The 18043-nt window shown below is 45.9% G+C and overlaps 1 pseudogene; it reads left to right on the forward strand.

The window, feature by feature from the left end:
* Positions 1 to 2505: 2505 nt before the first annotated feature.
* On the forward strand, positions 2506 to 2625 carry LOC136657738 (5S ribosomal RNA; annotated as a pseudogene).
* Positions 2626 to 18043: the final 15418 nt, after the last annotated feature.

Consider the following 18043-nt stretch of genomic DNA (forward strand, 5'->3'; position numbering starts at 1 on the left):
TCCAGACAGCTGTCTGAGCATTGCATGGGAAGCATCACAGTGCCAATATTTTGAGGGTACCATTTTTAGCACCATGAATACACTAAAAGCCAGGCTGGATCAGAAGCCAAGCTGGATACCTCTGGCTGTCTGAATTATTTAGCACCCAATTCCTAAAAGATTCGTGCAGTCATAACTTAAAACCCATTTTGAAAACAGCAATTTTAAGATTTTCACAAGTGGATAATGATGATTACGGATAGCAGTACCCACATATCAGTTGATTGCTGGTTGTGTTTGAATGTCATAAATTGCCTTGAAATATTTTTATGAGCAGTGATCCAAACCTATTATAAATAAAAAAAGCAAATCAATAATAATGATAATGTGTCCTAATGAAACCTTGCCTTGCCTTCCGTTTGATCTCTTTGCCTGGATCCAAAGGGCTCTGCTGTACAATTAGTTTAGTAACAATGGAGCAGTGGGCCACAGTCCCTGCTAGAGATACAGATGTGGCAAGACATCAAAATTGCAATTCTCCTAACATGGTTACAACTGTTTTGCCCATGAGCTTCCTGATGCATAGCCTTGCAGTTTCTTAGAATATTGCTCCTTATCATGCTAACTTAATTCTGAACCAAAGAGGCCACATTTCCGATGTCAGGGATGTGGTGATAGAGCAATTCAGCAAAGTTCAAACACCCTTTCTGGGACACATTCAAGGGTAAATGGAAGAAAGAAACAAAGTATTTAGAGCTGTTGAGTCATTATCAAAATCTCTGTAATTTCATGTGTGAAAATAGGGACACTGTTCTCACACTGAGAATCTCTGCTCCTCACAAAAACATTTTTCTCCCCACAAAACATTATAATGAAGTCTCTTTCCAGGTCTTATTTCCCACACTTTGTTTATATTCAAATGAGAAAGCAGGAGACTTCTGTGCAGACATTAGGCGATCCCAGGTCCAGAGGCTGGGCAATTTTGCCCAAGGGCATTTTGGCAGGTTAGCTGTCTCCTCCAGAGTATGTGTCTGCCTTTGGGGAGTTGGAGTGTTCTAGCAGGGCTTGCTGCAATTATGGATGGATGTCTGTTTTCTGATCAATAAATGTGGCACTATTTCATACCAAGTCACCTTGTCTGGTGTGTTTTATGGGGCAATACCTGGGAAATAGGTGCTGTGCAGGAGAAAAATGTTTTGCTCTAGGTTTCAAGTTGGTTTTGTTATTCAGTTCTTATAAAAGTCCTCTGGGAGAAGAATGGTATATACACTTTTATTAATAAATAAATAAATAAATAGTATGATTCAAAGCCACCTTGAGTGTGCTTAGTGGGGTAGAAAGACTATAAGAACATAAGAAGAGCCCCGCTGGGTCAGGCCAAAGGCTCATCTAGTCCAGCTTCCTGTATCTCACAGTGGCCCACCAGATGCTTCAGGGAGAACACAAGACAACAGACACAACCTGCGTCCTGGTGCCCTCCCCAGCATCTGGCAATCAGAGGCAACCTGCCTCTAAAACCAAGAGCTTGCACATACCTACTATGACTTGTAACCTGTAATTGTAAAGGCAGGTTATAAATTCTATAAATAAATAAATAAATTAAATTAATTCAGTTTTACTTAAGTTTGGTTTGGGACCAATTTGTAGTTTTTAACTTTCATTTTGGAATTTTGTTTGTTTGTTTGTTTCCTCTATCTTTTACAAAAGTTCTAGTGGTGCTGGCTGTAGCTCTCCAGCACAACCAATGTCTAGCAGGTGCCATGCAGAGTATTTACAGTGTTCCAGGGCAGCGAGGGATTAAAGAAACCATCTGCCATAGTAAATGGGACAGTACCAAGGAGATCCTACTGCTATTGAAAAACCTCCCCACCCACATTCTGAAGGAGTTTTGAACATAACAAATGCAATATCAGAAAGAAGTCCCACTTATGGGTCTGTCTGGTATTCTTGTAATGACCAAGGGGAAAAAAAACTGAATGGGTCCAATTTTGGTTCATTATTGCATTCATTACAAAATGCATTCACTTATTCAGCAAACAAATCCTTAGCTTCCCATATGGATGCAGGCAGGGATCCATACATGTTTTTTTACTGGTTGTGGTAGGACAGTGTCCAAGAACTGAGTACAGCGATCTCAGTAGCTGTTCTATGATCCTTGAAGTACAGCACAACTCTGGGAACTTGTCTTCCCCCTGCTCAGCTTCAAGTCAGGGAGAAAGTGTGGAGTTCTCCGTATCACCCTTTCCAGGGCAAAAAATAATGATTGAAAAGATCTGCCCAGAGATACAGCTACTGAAAGTGGGTGCAACACACAGGTTCAAACTACCGTTTTCTCTAAGAATGGTCATTGGGATTTAGATCAAGGCTGGCCAGGTTGGGAACAAGATCCCACACCTATCAGAGGGCCCACCTGGCCAAGCTGACTCCTGAACCTGCCAAAACCAATACCAACCTACCAAGTCAATGAAGAGACTTACACTGCTACATACACTGCTACACATGGCATCTCCATTGACAAATTAGAGCATCCATAGGAACTGTTACCCTGCACATGCCTGATCTCATCTGATCTAGGAAGCTAAGCAGGGTCAGGCCTGGTTAGTACTTGGATGGGAGACCGCCTGGGAATACCGGGTGCTGTAGGCTTATACCATAGTCTTTCGAGACTGAAGGTTGCCAACCAACCATCCTCACAGAGGGGCACTCTCCTAGATCACTGGGGAAGGTGGAAGAAGGAGGAACTGCCCCATGAGGCTCTTGGCTGGGGAGCTGAGTCAGTTCACCCCATGCTGGGTACTGTCACAGTGACCTCAGAAACCTGGTCCTGGCACTGACATAGGTGGTCCCAACTTGTTCACCAAGCACGACTTCCAAAAGGCAGATAGATAGGTCACTTGGGAATGAGTTCATCTGGAAACGCTACTCCTGTCTGCGGTTGCTTGGTAACAGCTTTATGCGCATAGGCCCACTGGAGAGGCACTGAGAGTTCTTAGTTGTGATCTATTGCTTATTACTTAATACGTATTCTCAAAGAGCTTAGGCTGGATTTTTAACTGCTTCTGGAGATGTTTGGCAGCATTTTATAAGAGCATATTCCATGGTAAAATATTGCTTACAGTGATTTGTCCAGGGGAGAAAATGGTCTTTCTCGCGCTCTGACATTTCCAGGTCTCCTTTCCCTCTAATCACAAAGTTAGTGGCTTCTGGGAAGACCAGCAGGGAAGCGAAATGATGCCACCCACAGACAAGTAGAGCTTTCCACATTCTCAGGGAATGCTGCAGAATAAATGTGCTGCTGATAAACATGACTTCATTCCAAAGAGAAGAGAAAAACAAAACAAAACTGCCCCTGTTAAGCCCTTCCATAAGAACAGAACAGTGGTGTTCCTCGCCACTATGGCATCTGGGGGCATACCTCCAGGGTTGCTTCCCCCACCTGGAGGTGCCACCCCCCCAGCCCACTGCCTCCCCTGGAGGTGTTCTGAGGGCCAGGGAGGCCAAGCACCTTCTGGAGGCCAAAAACCATCACTTACAGTTTTTGGCTGAAAACTGAAAGTGATGATTTTTCAGACCCCAAAAAGGCCTTCTGAAGGCTGAGGAAGCAGCATGAAGCCTCCCCGACTCTCAGAAGTCCTTCTAAGGCCTTCTGGAGACCGAAAATCATTACTTCTGGCCATGGCCTCCCCAGCCCTCAGAACACCTCCAGGGGGAGGCAGCAGGCATGGGGCGGTGCTGCTCCCTACCTATCTGCCGCCAAGGACCATGTGGTCACATGGACTTGCTTCCCTGGCCAGGTACGCCACTGGAACAGAACCTTAAACAGCAATGAACAGAACCTTAAACAGCTAGGTTTTGATCCCACCCTGTCTCTAAGGAGCTCAGGATGACATGTTGTTCTGTCTCCACAGCAAGGAGGTAGGTCAGGCTGGAAGAGAATGACTGGCCTAGACTCCTCTCATGGTCTAGCATCCTGACCCCATTTTCTTCACTCCTAGTCTAAGGCTGAAATCCTCTAAACTGTTTTCCTGGGAGTAAGCCTAATTTAACTCAGTGTGACTTACTTCTGCATAAGATTGTGCTGTAACACTCTCACACCACACTTAGCTCTGTGTAATAAAAGTAAGGGAGGGGGCTGCTCAACAGAAACAACAAGGAATGTATTTCCTCCCCCCTTTCAACAAGAAAGAAAGTCTCCGAAATGAAACTATAGGGAAGGAGATTCCAGCAATCCCATCTCCTGTTTCATGGCTTGCAAGCTGCAGTATTTTGAAGGGGGGAGCACTTTTAGGACTTCAGAGTTTGAAGCACTTTGTTCTCACCTAGAAACTCATTAGCTGCAAATGACAGAAGAGAAAATGTGTAAACCTTGTTTGTAAATTCAAGATATGAGAGCATCCAATTATCACAGTAGGAGAGCCCAATTACAGTGGGGGGCCAGAGAAATTTCTTCTGGGGGCCACATCCAGCCTGTTATGTTTGACACCCCTGGTCTGCAATATGGCAGCAGCTGTTTCAGGTTTCACGAGGTGATTTTTCCCAACCAAACCTGGAGGTGCCAGGGATTGAACTCAAGATCTTGTGTACCAACCCTGTACTCCTTCACAAACCTGTAGCTCCTCTTCATGTTTCTGAGACAAGAAACCTTGCAACTTTCAGCAAGCATGTTCACATCCATAATTTAAATCACAATGCATTTACAAACAGAGGAATTGATTTTCCATTTGGTGGGGCCGCTGTGAGATGCAGGAAGCTGTAATGTAATATATATTTCACACTCTTATTTCAATGTAATATATATTTCAAATGTAATATATATTTCAAAAAATGTAACATATATTTCACACTCTTACATGAGGTATACACATCTGAGAAATCAATTCTGCTAAAAATCTTCAGCTGTAGGAAGCAAGTCACAGGATGCCCAAAAAACCCTCCTTAAGTAACTATAAGATGATACTAAGATATGGTTGATTATACAGCTTCCATGGGCCCCTTTCAGTTTTCTGTCCACAGGTTTCTTACTTCCGTAGTCCCTTTGCCTTGCATCCTGCTCCCACCCTTCCTGATCAGGATCAGCATAGAACCCTTCCTGATCAGGAGAACAAAACCACCCACAATCATATTGAGACAGTCCCAGAAAAGACAAGAAGGTTGGATGAAAAAAGACCAGAGCAGACTCCTGGACATGACCAACCATTGAGATAATACAGTGCTTCCCAAACCTTTTTGCGCCGGGACTCATTTTTTAAAACAACCATCTATTGTGACCCACTAGACCAGCCATTTTCAACCACTGTACCGTGGCACACTCGTGTGCTGTGAATGGTCCCCAGGTGTGCTGCAGGAATTTGGGAGACGGTCATTTATCAATAGAATCATTGGGGGATATGTGAGCCCCCATTGACAGCACAGTGTGCCTTGTCAATTGTCAAAGAGCTGATGGTGTGCCTTGACCATTTTAGTGTCTTGCCAGTGTGCCAAAAGATGAAAAAGATTGAAAATCACTTCACTAGACCAAAAAACAAAAACAAAAAACAACTCAGATCTGGAAAGATATATTTTATTAATGCTTCTGAGACTCTATCCTATGCTCCTATGCTTTTTTATAATGTGTGTAAACATTTGCTAGACTCTACCTAGAAATGGAGTCCCTAGAAACTCACTAAGGACTGTTTCCCTGAACCTTTACAGTCATTCCAGTGTATCCAGAAAACTGGAAAGCAAGATGTGCTGTTAAGGACTTCTATGCCAGAGAAAAGGTTGAAACTGGATTCACATGTAATCTACAGAACTGCCTTATGGAACAAAAAGTGAATTTTCTTAACTCAAAACTGACCAATGAGACTGATTGTTCTGAGAGCCAATGAGATGTTATTATGATACAGCAGGGAACCAATAAGGTGTTAATATGAGTCAGCTCTCATTTCCATGTATCATAATACAGTTACCCCTGCTAACTGGGTAAAGAGGCACTTTTTTCAAGCGGTGCTCCTCTTATACTTAGCAGGGGGAGAATAACTGTCCCTCTTCACCGAGCACAGTGTCTCTAACCAATAAGGGGCACACTTTTTATTTATTTACTTAATTAATTTGATTTTGTCATGGGGGGGGGGGGCTACAAAATCTTCTTTGACTCCAGGTAGCAGATAGATGCCTTAACTATGCCACTGACTGGGGGAAGATGGCAGAGCAAGTTGGCGGCAACCTGCTGGAGGGGAGGAGCCAGGTTTTCCCTCAATTTTCATGTTTTAAAAAGCCTGGGCATGATGTCACTTCCGATTGTTACATCACTTCCAGGGCATCATTTTGAGCTTGGCACTGGGCTACACAATCATTAGCTTGGCACTGGGCTACACAATCATTAGCTATGCCACTGGATGGAAGTAGAGGTAGCCTGGAGTTGGCACCCAGTGAGGCAGACAAATCCAGCTGAGAGGAGGAGGACTATGGTAGCTCTATAGACAAGGAGTGTCAAACATAAGGTCCGTAGGCGTGCAAGGCCAGAGGAGGAGGAAGGCCAGAGAAGGAAGGACTCCAGAAACCATTTATCTGGCCCCCGTTATAATTGGGCTCTCTCAGCCATCATCTGCTTAATGATGTCACTTCCTGCTTAATGATATCACTTCCTGCCCTCAACACGCACCATTAATGATATTCGGCCCATTATATGAAACAAGTTTGACCCCACTGCTCTAGGCCATCCCATCCCCTAGACTCTAAGACACTGCAATGTCATTAGGATTTACCCCCATTTTGCATCATGTCACAGGGGATACTGGACCCCCTGTAGCAACTCCCAGGCAGCCATGAGCTTGGGGTCACCTTATCCTTCCCTACCCCCCAGGCATCAGCCTATGAGCTTTCCATATACCTTGGAAGTTATGCTTCCCAAATTGGGGGGGGGGGGGGAGAAGGTGGAGATGACACACACAAATGGCTACAAGAGTAGACAGCTATGAACCCATACATTGCATGGTGTAGCTGTGCAGTCTATTGTAATTTGCATGTCTCTGCTACAGGGAGTTTCTTTGCTTAGGGCCATGTTCGACTACAAGATTCACTTGTGGTTTTCTGTAACTATTTGTTTATTTTAAAAAATTTATGCTCTGTCCTCCATCTGAAGAGATGCCCATGATGAATTTCATCAATACTTTACATGTTTTAAAGAGATTGTAAACTGCAAAGAGATTAAACACAATTCAAAATAGAAAAAAAAAACCCTAGTAGATCTATATAATATTACTGTAGCTACAGATCAGAGAAGCTGATGCCTTTGGTTGGCTCCATAGCTCCATGTGCCTCTCTTAGGGGCCAACTGGGTAAACACATCCCTAATCAATATTCCTTTGGTTGGATGCTCTGAATTATCGACTTAATATACCTGTGAAAATTAATGGGAAAATAAAAAGTAAAGACAAAAAAGTTGTTGTCTTGTGTGCTCCCTTAGGCACCTGGTGAGTTACAGGAAGCTGGACTAGATGGTCCTTTGACCTGATCCAGCTGGGCTCTTCTTATGTTCTTAAGAGAAAGGTGAGTTGTCCACACCACTGTTTTATGTAACTCTTAATTTGGCTAGCCTGCTGTGCCTTTCTTTATGACTGACACACATAACCACGAAAAGGGGGGAAAAACATGAAACTATGTAAGCAACATGTCCTTCAGACAGACAGGGCATAAAAGGACAGATTTTAGCAACAACTAATGACTCTAATAGTTCTCCGACTTTAAAAAGGAGATCAATGCTTAATGCTTTGTAAATCTCAAATGAAAGCATTTATGGCATTACAGGGCTATAATTAAATGGCAAAACGAAAGTCTTTAACCATGGTCGAACTAAGCAAAACAGCACCAGTGAGATGTGGGTTGAATGGAGCCTGGGAGTATGTTAAAGATGAAGGAAAGAAGGGGAGAAAAGGAAGACCCAGACCCAAATTATTTCTTTGGCCAAATGACTCCGAGAGAGCTGATGGAGTATGATTTGTGAGTCATTTGGCCAAAGAAATAATTCATGCAACTGTGTGAGAGGTGGAGGAATCACCTTGAGGTAAATCTTCGCATATCTAGGTCCTGAACTTACTTTTTAGTTATTTTCAAAATATGGTAAAATTTAGAGATGCAACTAGAACCAAAGGTGATGAAAACCAGATTTCAGGGATCCATTTTGGGCATTCACATTTCTAGGGATGTGGGATCCTCAAGTTTTCCCAGAGGCTTTGAGGCCCGTCCATGTATCCAGTGGTATCACTGGGCACATAAAAGGGCATAGAGGATATGCCCATTCTTAATCATTTTATAAATCCTGGATTAATTTTCATATGCCCTCTTCATTAAGGGTATTTTAAAAATCCGTTATGAATTGGACATCCATAGTAATTAGTGGTACAATCCCTCAGCAGATGGGACAGCTTCTACAAGACCACTTTCTCACAGGACATCTGAAAGGAATCGTAATCTCACACTCTGAAATATTTACTGGTAAGCTGTGTAGGACATGCTTTCCACATAACAATTCAGGAAAATGGACAGTTTTACAGTCCCATCTTAACTAGGACTGGGTTGCCCTTTACAACAGCGGAACAAAGTTCCATGTAGCGGTGCTCACAGTAAGTTACCCATAGCCATTTTGAGTTCACTACCACAAACAGTGGAGGTGCTGGAGGCCCACTGCCTCTGCCAGCTACTTCTAGCACCAAGGGTAAGCTGTTGTGGGGATGAGGAGTGATGGGGTGGGTGGAACGGGGTGAGGAGGGGGAAGAATGGGGGAGTTTCTGGGTCAGGAAGGGATGGGAGGAGGCAGAATGGGAGAGTGAGGGGATGGATCTCAGGGGCAACAGCATGCACCTGATCCTTATCTGTTCCTGTCCCTTCCCTCCCCCTTACTCTCCTTGGACTTGTGCCAATAAATAGCTGGCAAAGATCCAAGGATCCCCATTGGGGCAGGCTTGCCCCAAGGTAATGGAACAAGGGTTCCCTTACCTAGAGGAGACCTCTAGATTTCCCTCCCTACTGGACACAGTACACACTCTGTTGGTGCAGCTGCATTGGCAATGGGGAGGATTTAGTTAGGATTGGGCTGTTACCACATTAACAATGGGGGAAGAGGTTGACAGACAGCTGTAGACCGATGAGACTACAGAGCGAAAGGAGCCACTTGTGAATGCTTCTCTCTCATTGTTGTGTGTTTTGTGTTGCATTCACTGGCTGTTTCCATATGTGGTGCTCCTGGGCAGTTTGGGTGATAGTACCTGTTGGCCCTGCCCACCAGCCAATCAAAAACAAGGGCACAACATGCTACATTAAAGCAGTACATAGACATAATTGGGCATTTCTGCACCCCTTGAGTAGGCAGAGTAGAGTGGCATTCAGAGAGGAGGATGGAAGGATTGGGCTGTTACTGTGGTGTGCCCTAATAGCATAGCAGGCAGGGCTGCTGGATGGCATTGTCTAAAGCAGCCCACCGTATTTAATAGCAATTTTCTCAAGTAATTCTCTTTGCATTCATTGAAGCCTTTGCTTCTCTATTAGTTCTTTGAATTGCATGGGAGGGGGAACACACAATTTAAAACAACATCATAGGAGTTGGGTGTTTCCCCCCTCCTTTCAAACTACCAATATACCAATTGCGATTCTGAAGGGTAAGAAAATGGCCACCTGCCAAGGAGACACACCAGTGCTGACTGCTGGTCTGGCTGGTGAGCCTGGACTACGTGCCTCTGGTTCTGTGGGGAACATCAGATGGTTGGTTGGTGTTGTTTTGTGTGGCAACAGCTTGACTTCTCTTTGCTGGAGCAGCAGGTGCCAAGTTAGTTAACACTTGTGCGGTGGAACAAGACAAAACAAAATCCTCCCAGGACTTGAGGCTGGCTGTGGTATTCCACGAATGTGGCGATCAAACCCAAACAAATCACAACATTACATTTCTGCCGCAGTCCTCATCTCGATTAGCATTTGTAAAGCAGCAGCTGGAGCTGTCCCTGGAACACTTGTGGCAATCACAGCCTCCGACTCGGGTGGGTTGAACTGCTTTCCATTTAGCGGCGCACTCTGGGAGAGGTATAAACAGAAAACATCGCTCTTGCTTTGTGTGAGGCTACGAGAAAAATCACATGCATGAGAGATGCCACCATGAAGTAATAATTGCACCGATCATTAATTTGGTAAGAAGAGGTCGTCTGATCACAGCTAAGTACCCCTATTCGAGCACATTTGCCCGAAGCATCCTTGTTGCTGTTCTCGTGAAATAAAACCCCTCACAAACCATCTAGGGAAGAGTGAAAAGCTGCTAGAGCTGAAACAATTGTGGGCTTTGGCCCCTTCTTTACTTTTAAACAAGTTGTGAGTAAAAGGACTACAGCCGTCCTGCCTGAATTCCCCTGACTGCCGTCCTTGTTGGGGAAGAAAATGGGGTTGCTTCTCGCCCCTTAAGCAACCGGACAACTATAGGGCTCGTGCTCCCCCCTGGTTCTGGGAAGAGCATAGGAGCCTGGCTGCAGGGCAATTCTTGGCGGTGGATGACAGCTCAAGCCCTTTCCTGCCAAAACTGCACCCCAGCAGTAGGCTGCTTCCCTGAAGCTGTGTGGAGAAGGCAAATCTACTCTCCCGATTCCTGCTCAAACAGCTGTGCTGACAAGACAAGCCTGATTCCTGCCAAAGCACCACACAGCAGGCAAGGTGCTGCCAAGACGCTGTGAGGGCCAGGCAGAGGGCGACACAGGCCTTCAGAAGCCAGGAGAGGCGTTTTTTGATTCAGTAAGGGAGTGATTTTGGAAGATGGCAAGCCCCTCTAGAGAGGCATCTGAGACCCCTAGTTCAACCTCTCTGCCTCTAAAACTGGGAGGAATTAACGGCCATGATTCAGGCCAATGTTTCCTCCAGCTCAACCACAGCCACGGCATGGCGACTTTCCAGATGCTGGCCCAATGCGCATTTGATCCCTTCTAAGCTTGAGCTGGTCTTTGAGCTTTCTCCCCCCCCCCCCCAAAGTACTAAGTCCCTCAATGTTGGAAGGGGATTTTACCTCAGAATTTTTACCTCCAAAGCTGCTGCTGCAGTTAGAGGATGATTAAGCTCGTGCCTGGTACGTTCCTCTCCTCAGCATCTCATCTGAGGGGGGTTTCAACCTGTTCCATCACAGGCATGGAGGCAGCAATCCTAAGAAATCACGAGGCTGCCAAGTGAGGGCCCAATCCTATCCAACTTTCCAGCACCAGTACAACTGTAATGCCACCTCGAGGTAAGGGAACAAATGTTCCCATACCTTGAGGAGGCTTCTGTGACTGCCTCCCCACCACAGGATGCAGTGCTTGGCCCATTGGCACCACTGCACCAGCACTGGAAAATTGGATAGAATTTGACCCTGAGTCGTCCCTGACTGAGGCACCAACTCCTGCTGGGACTTAGACATTCACATCTCAAGCAGCGAGGTGGAGGGTTCAGGAGCTTGCAGACCTCCTGTTGACCATGCTCTGTTCTTTGGCATGCTGAGGGTCAGGCAGATTTTAAAGAAATCTGGCGCCCAGCCTGTCCCATGCAATAAGCTTCACCTTTTCTCCACAGCGTTTGCTGAGGAGTGCCTTGAGGACTCCATTTTGTGTGTCATGGTTCCCTCATGGCTTCCACGGACGCAACAACATGCCTGAAGTCTCTGCTTTATACAGGGTCAAATTCCCTTTCCCCAGAGCATTGGGGGAAAGTGCTGGGAGCTAAAGGGTATAAAAGCCAGGAGTGTTTGCCTTGTGTTTCATTGCCAGGTTCTGTTCTGAAGATGGAATAAACGTATTGAGATGTTATCTCTATGCCTTCGTTTATTCGCATGGACCCACTATATAACACTGGGTATTAGTTTTCCTAGCACTTCTTTGCTTTTGCCCCTTTGCTTCTGATGCCACAGTAGCTGCTGTAGGGAGGTGTGGTTGCAGTGGCATCCTTGTGTCATGGGGTGTGTGTGTGTGTGTGTGTGTGTGTGTGTGTGTGTGTGTGTGTGTGTGATGTTCTTGGTACATCTCCAAGGTTGGTGGTGGTGCCTATTGCTGTGTTGTTCATTCCTATTAACTGGGGGGCATTCCAACAGTGGTGGCTGCTGATTGGCCTTGTGCCTGGCACAGCCCGCTGCTCAGTTCACCTTGGCCGCACTTCTCTGAGCACCATTGTTGGGGCTGGGTGCATGTGGGGATTAGCTTCTTTGGCATTGCACTGATACCACACCAAAATCCCTCTGATGTCAGGACGCTGTTCCCTAGATGAGGCCTGTGTTGAGGTTTCCAAGAATGCTGTTGGCATCACTGGGAAGGGCTGCACCGGCGAGACATTGCCTGCATGGGCTTAGGATATAGTGGTCATTGTGCTGGCCTAATACATTGTGGTGCAAAACATGGATGTTGGAAATAAGCATACTAAACCACATTTATAATGGATTTAGAGCCCAATCCTGTAGTTGGCGGCATGGCTCCGTGCTGCCAGCCACAGTCACAAACATTCTGTAAGGCACATTTGTGGGGCTCACTGCTGGGCTCCTGCCAGTGGTAGCCCAATGCTGGCCAGTGCTGGGCTAGTGCCAGGCGGTGGCCCAAGTTCCGTGGCTTGGCGGTCTCCTGGACCGCCGGGCTGCAGAACGGGAGACGGGGAGGCATGGGGGAGGCATTCCAGGGAGGGGGTAGCCAGCAGGGGCGGGAGGCATGCCAGAGGGCAGGCGGGAGGAGGATCCGCGGAGCTGAGCTCCGCAGGATCCAGGGCACTTGTGCAAGGCTGCACGCCCTATACGAGCACCTTTATTCTACCGCCGACCTTTTGGTCAGTGGTAAAGCGAGTAGACCCATTGCAGGGCTGCTTACCTTACTCAGGGAAGGGGACGAACATCCCCTTCTCCTGAGGAGCCTCCCACGGTAGCGCAGGAGGCGTGGAATTCGGCCACAGCCCTTTTTTGGTGCCGCCGAACCTGGGCGCTCTGGGCAGCTCAGGATTGGGCCGTTATTTAGTTGTTCCCTCCTGTTTATCCCTTCTGAGGATGTCTGATATTTGTACAATTTTACTGTCTCTGATTTTCTATTTTTTAGACTGGCAGCCCCTATGTTTGGTATCAGCAAATCTTGCTCAAAGAACAGCAGGTTCCTGTGTTGTTCATGAGGGTACTATTACAAAAATTCTTGTCAGCAAACTGTCATATTATATTTGTCATTCTAATGTGTCAGTACATATTAATTATATCCCGTCCCCAAGAGAATACATTTTGTTAATCATGTGGTAAGAAACTCCAATTTTCACTTCTTTGACGAAAAACGGGAAAAAAAGATCGGATTCACTGGCCTGGTTTCATGATGCTTTGTGTTGTTGTCCAACATGAATACACTGCAATAGCAATTATAGTCAATTACGTTTGTTGGTCATTTTGCAGGACAAAAAGAGAGAGACTATAAAAGAGTTATCAACAGGCTCAGGAACAGGCAGTCAATGCAGGGTACAAAATTTGCAGTAAGTTGTAAAGAGATGGCAACGGAACCAGCCTGTTCTCAGCTTCCTGTGGTGCCAAAACGAAAAAGAGTGATGTTCAAAGGGTGTTGCAACTCAAGGCAGAGTTACGCATGAGTGCATCCCAGGATCACAACTTTGCTTCTTTACAGGGAAGTAACTGTCCAATCCTATGGTGCTCTGGTGTCATGAGATCCAGCAGCCCTGAAATGGCTGCTGCTGTATCCTGTGGGGCCAGAGCAGCTGCCAGAGTCTCCTTGAGGGAAGGGAACATTTGTTCTCTTGCCCTAGGTAAAGCTCCACTGCCACCAATGGGTCTCCTTGGAGTTGTGCCTGCTATCGGGTTCAGAACCAAGGATGCCTGTGTTGGGCACCTCAGCTTGGTGCCCAACACTCAGTGCCCAATCCTCCACTCGGTCTGCCCTCTCTCCACTGTTCTGCCCTCCCACCACCCCAAAAACCTTCACTGCTGGCCTGCGGGAGCACTTACCACTGGCTACTCTGGTCTGGCATCTTCCCGGTGCTGAGGCTCTGTCCTCTCTGCTGGCGCAGTGGGCTTACCACTGGCCACAAGGTGCTTAACAGCACTTGCACAGTGGTGGTTGTTGGGGGCAGCACACCAGCCACCAGCGCTTCTCTGGCATAGGATTGGGCAGTAAGTCTCACTGAAGCCCTCTGGAGATGTTAAGAAATAGTGGATAGTTTCCACTGTTCAAATTGTCTGTGAGTGCCCTGATAACCTCTGTCCCTTGACCCTGACCATGCTTACTGGGTTTGTCTGCATTGTGGTCTAAGTCATGGGGAGGGTTATGCCCCAAGTACAGCATTTGCAGGCAGGGATTCTGGAGCACATCGGCAGCGGGGGTTGAGTTCAACTATCCACTATGTTAGATATATTGTGGTAAGATGGCGCACTCCTGAGTAACAAAATAGGAAGTGAGAATTGGTCCTACACATATGGGACACATATCCTAGGAAACCTCCAGCTTCCAGCTTAGAGGCTCAAGAGGTGTGGAAGAACATCATATCTGTCTATGGCAGTGGTTCCCAAACTTACCATGGTCACGGCACTCTTCTTTCATAGCAGCCTCTTCCTCCCGGCTCTCCTGGGTGCTGGCATCTTGAACCACAAGATATCTCATGAGATTGTGTACAATCCAAGATGGCTGTGCTTGGGAGAGCCAGGAAGGCTACCAGGGACATCCTGTGGCTTCTCTGTGAGTTCTCCATGGCACCTGCAGGCACCATGGTGCATAGTTTGGGAATCACTGGTTTATTTCAACAAAACTTGTGGGCATGGAATATTTTCAGGGATGGTGACTGAAATGCTCACCCTCTGCCAGACACTTGCTGCTCAGAGAATCTAATCCTGTGAATCTGAGTGTGTACTCGGGAATAAGTTCCATTATAGTAAATAGTAAGTGTAAATGTGGACAAGATTGCAGCCAAAGTTACTGCTATTCAAGAAGTGCTCGGACTTAATTTGTGCCAGATTTGAAGTTAGGGTACAGATCCATTCCTTATTCTAAGGAGAAAGACAACATACTGAGCTTCTTTATCCCACACTTATCTTGCAGCTTTTTGAGTGCATTTATAATATAAGGCCTGTTATTATTGTTGTTTAACAAACAGACATAATCATAGATGCTGTTTATTTCTCATCAGATCAAGTCCCCAGCCTGCCACAGGCTACTGCACTGGGCTGAAAGGTTAATGAGCCCTTTGAAAGCATGCATTTTTCATACTGCTTTGTACTTTGGAAGCCAGCATCTTATGTACAATATTTTATTCATTAATTATCAGGTGATTGTACATATTAAATATTGATAACGAACAGCTTTCACTTCTGCAACCCCATCTTGAAATTAGCTAGGTATTTGCACATATACTTTTGTAGGATCATGATTTGTTATTCTGTCACTCTTTCTAATGCTAAGTATTCTTGCATAGTGTCGCTAATCTAGACTCCACTCACCTCCCCAAGATGCTGGGATTTTTGCCCCTGAACTCTCCTCTACGCCTAACCTTCCTACCCCTATCTTTCTCTCTTCAGATTTTGCTCAGTTCTTTGCTGATATTGCTTCAATTCATGCTTCGTTCGCCCTTATACCCTCCCCAATAAACACGTAAGACAAGTGAATTAAGAATTGCATTGGGCTTAGTTTATGGATAAGCCAATCACAACTCAAAACCTATCAGCAGTGGGTCCTGCCTCACATTCTACCCACCTTAGTGTGGGCATCTAACCTAGACAGCAAAAGCGTCTCCTTCTCTTATGGGCATTCCCACTCTGACTCCAAGCAGCCTGAGCTCATCAACACGAAACCAAGACACTGATGAAGCTGAACTGCATCGCACCACCTGGGTGGAAAGCATTTGAGATGCAATCCAAATCCAAGGGGTTTTGACAGTTCTGAAGAAGCCAGAATTGCCCAGCAACCTAACCCCCCAGTCCCTCCTAACTGCACATTCTAAAGAATGCAAAGGCATGTCCAACAGCCCTGTACTATTCTACCTCCCTGCTGATACAGCAGTCCCAAAATGGCTACTGCTGCATCCTGAGGGGGTGGGGATGGTGATTGCAGCAGTCTCCTCTGGGTAAGGTAGTTGTTTTCTAACCTGTTGCCTCCCCATTCCACCCTCTCCCTGCCTCCAACCTGCCCCCTGCACTATCCTACCTGGAGCGGCAGCAGTCCAATGTCTATTGCCACATGGAGCCAGCTGCTTGCTACTTCCAGCAGCCGCCGGGATGCTCTGGCATATCATTTTTGCAACAGCTAGAACATACATTCTGGTGGTACAGCTCTTCAATAGGATTGGGTTGTAATTGTCCCTATTCAACCTAGCACCGTGTCTTTCCTAGTGGCTGTTTGCTGGTGTTATTTGATTTTCTCTGCAAACTGCTTTGTGAATTTGTTTTGTTGCAAGTTGGTATATTATTATTATTATTATTATTATTAGTAGTAGTAGTAGTAGTAGTAGTAGTAGTAGACATCAGAGGGGGTGAGATGTGACATGCAGATGGCGTTTACAGTGTCACCTACACTTTAGCACAATGGCTAGTTTTTCCTTAATGCATCTGGTCGAAGATAGACAACCAGTTTCTGTGTTCACCTTGGATCAATTATTATTTAATGAAGGAGTCCTTGCAAAAACAAGCACCTCCCCTTGACAGTGTTGCCTTAAATGCTGGGATTGCTAAGAAACAGCTGAAATGTTTGTAAGCCTCACTGATCTTTCTGGCTGTAAAGAAAAGTGCTGTTACTCTGGACTACAAGGCTGGTAGAAGTTTTGGATAGAGTAGAAAAGGTAGAAAATGTCCTGACCTTTCCTGCATATGCATATTTTTGTTCTTTCTGGGGAAAACAGTCCCACATACAAGACCGCCTGACTTTACTGACAGAATATTTAAGCAATTGGATAACTTGTAGGAACATTACTTCAATTAACCTTTGATCCAAGTGCAGCTTCTCTGCCCCACCACTTGTTATTGACCAATAGATCTTTGTCCACTGTGAGGCATTACTATTTGTGTAAATATTCCATCCACAGCAAACTATTTTAACAAGCTTAGTCACATGCTGACAAAGGCAAAGCCACCTTTTAAAGAACAAGCCATGAAAGTTTGCACCGGTTCTGCTTCCAGTGCTTGACCTTCAAATGGATGAGAGTCTTGGTGAAAGCAGGGGGCAAATGAGGAATTGCTGCTTATCGCTCTGCTTATAGAGGAGAACAGTTTGCTAAGGGACAGTATTAATGGTGGCGCATTTTCTCCCTCTCAGAGTGTACGATGAGGCAATTTGGTCCCTGCAGACTGGTCTGAATGCCTGTGGAAAGGGAAGCTCTCAAAACCTCAGGCAACTGGAGAAGGACTCCCATCCAGGCATCCGTACAGGTGTGCCCTGAACCTCTGTAATCAAGTCACGAGAGATCAAGTGCTGTTCATATGTGTGTGAACAGACCTTCTGTGATTTAACTTTTGTGACATGTAGCATTGCATATGAAGTTATGATAGCATTAATTTGCTGGACTTTTCCCAGAACAGAACAGCAATTCTGTCCATGACACTAATTTTCAGACAGGTTCTGGGAAGTAATGCTGTTTCTCTGTGTCAAGCCCTGGTGAGGCAGGTGGAGGAAGCAGGTCGACCAAAATGGATGCAGGAGACACATAGGCAGGCAGAGTCCACCCACCTGATCCCAGGAGTATATCTGTATCCCAGGAGCAGGGAGCAGTCAGATACAGGTATTTCAGTACGATGGACAGGACTAATGATTCCAGCAAGTGCTACATTTCCTTAACTGAGCCCTTATACTTGCTGGGCTTACTACCTCCAGGACTCTGCCCTCTTTGAGGAATGGAGAACCTTAAGAGGAAGGTCTCTGTCCTGGAGCTTAGCACTCTATCACTCTCCAGTAATGTGCAGTGTGGGCATTGTCTGAGTTGGCATGTGGCTACTGTTAAGTATGAAGTCCTTGAGGGTGAGAATCCTGGACTATAAGCAGCATCCAGCCTAAAAGCTGCACTCTCCGGGGATCAGAGCTCAGAGATCTCTAGTTTGGATCACCATTCCATTTCCTTGACCAATCACCTTTGTTCA

This window comes from Tiliqua scincoides, chromosome 7 (assembly GCF_035046505.1).
Source record: "Tiliqua scincoides isolate rTilSci1 chromosome 7, rTilSci1.hap2, whole genome shotgun sequence".
NCBI classification, from domain to species: Eukaryota; Metazoa; Chordata; class Lepidosauria; order Squamata; family Scincidae; genus Tiliqua; species Tiliqua scincoides.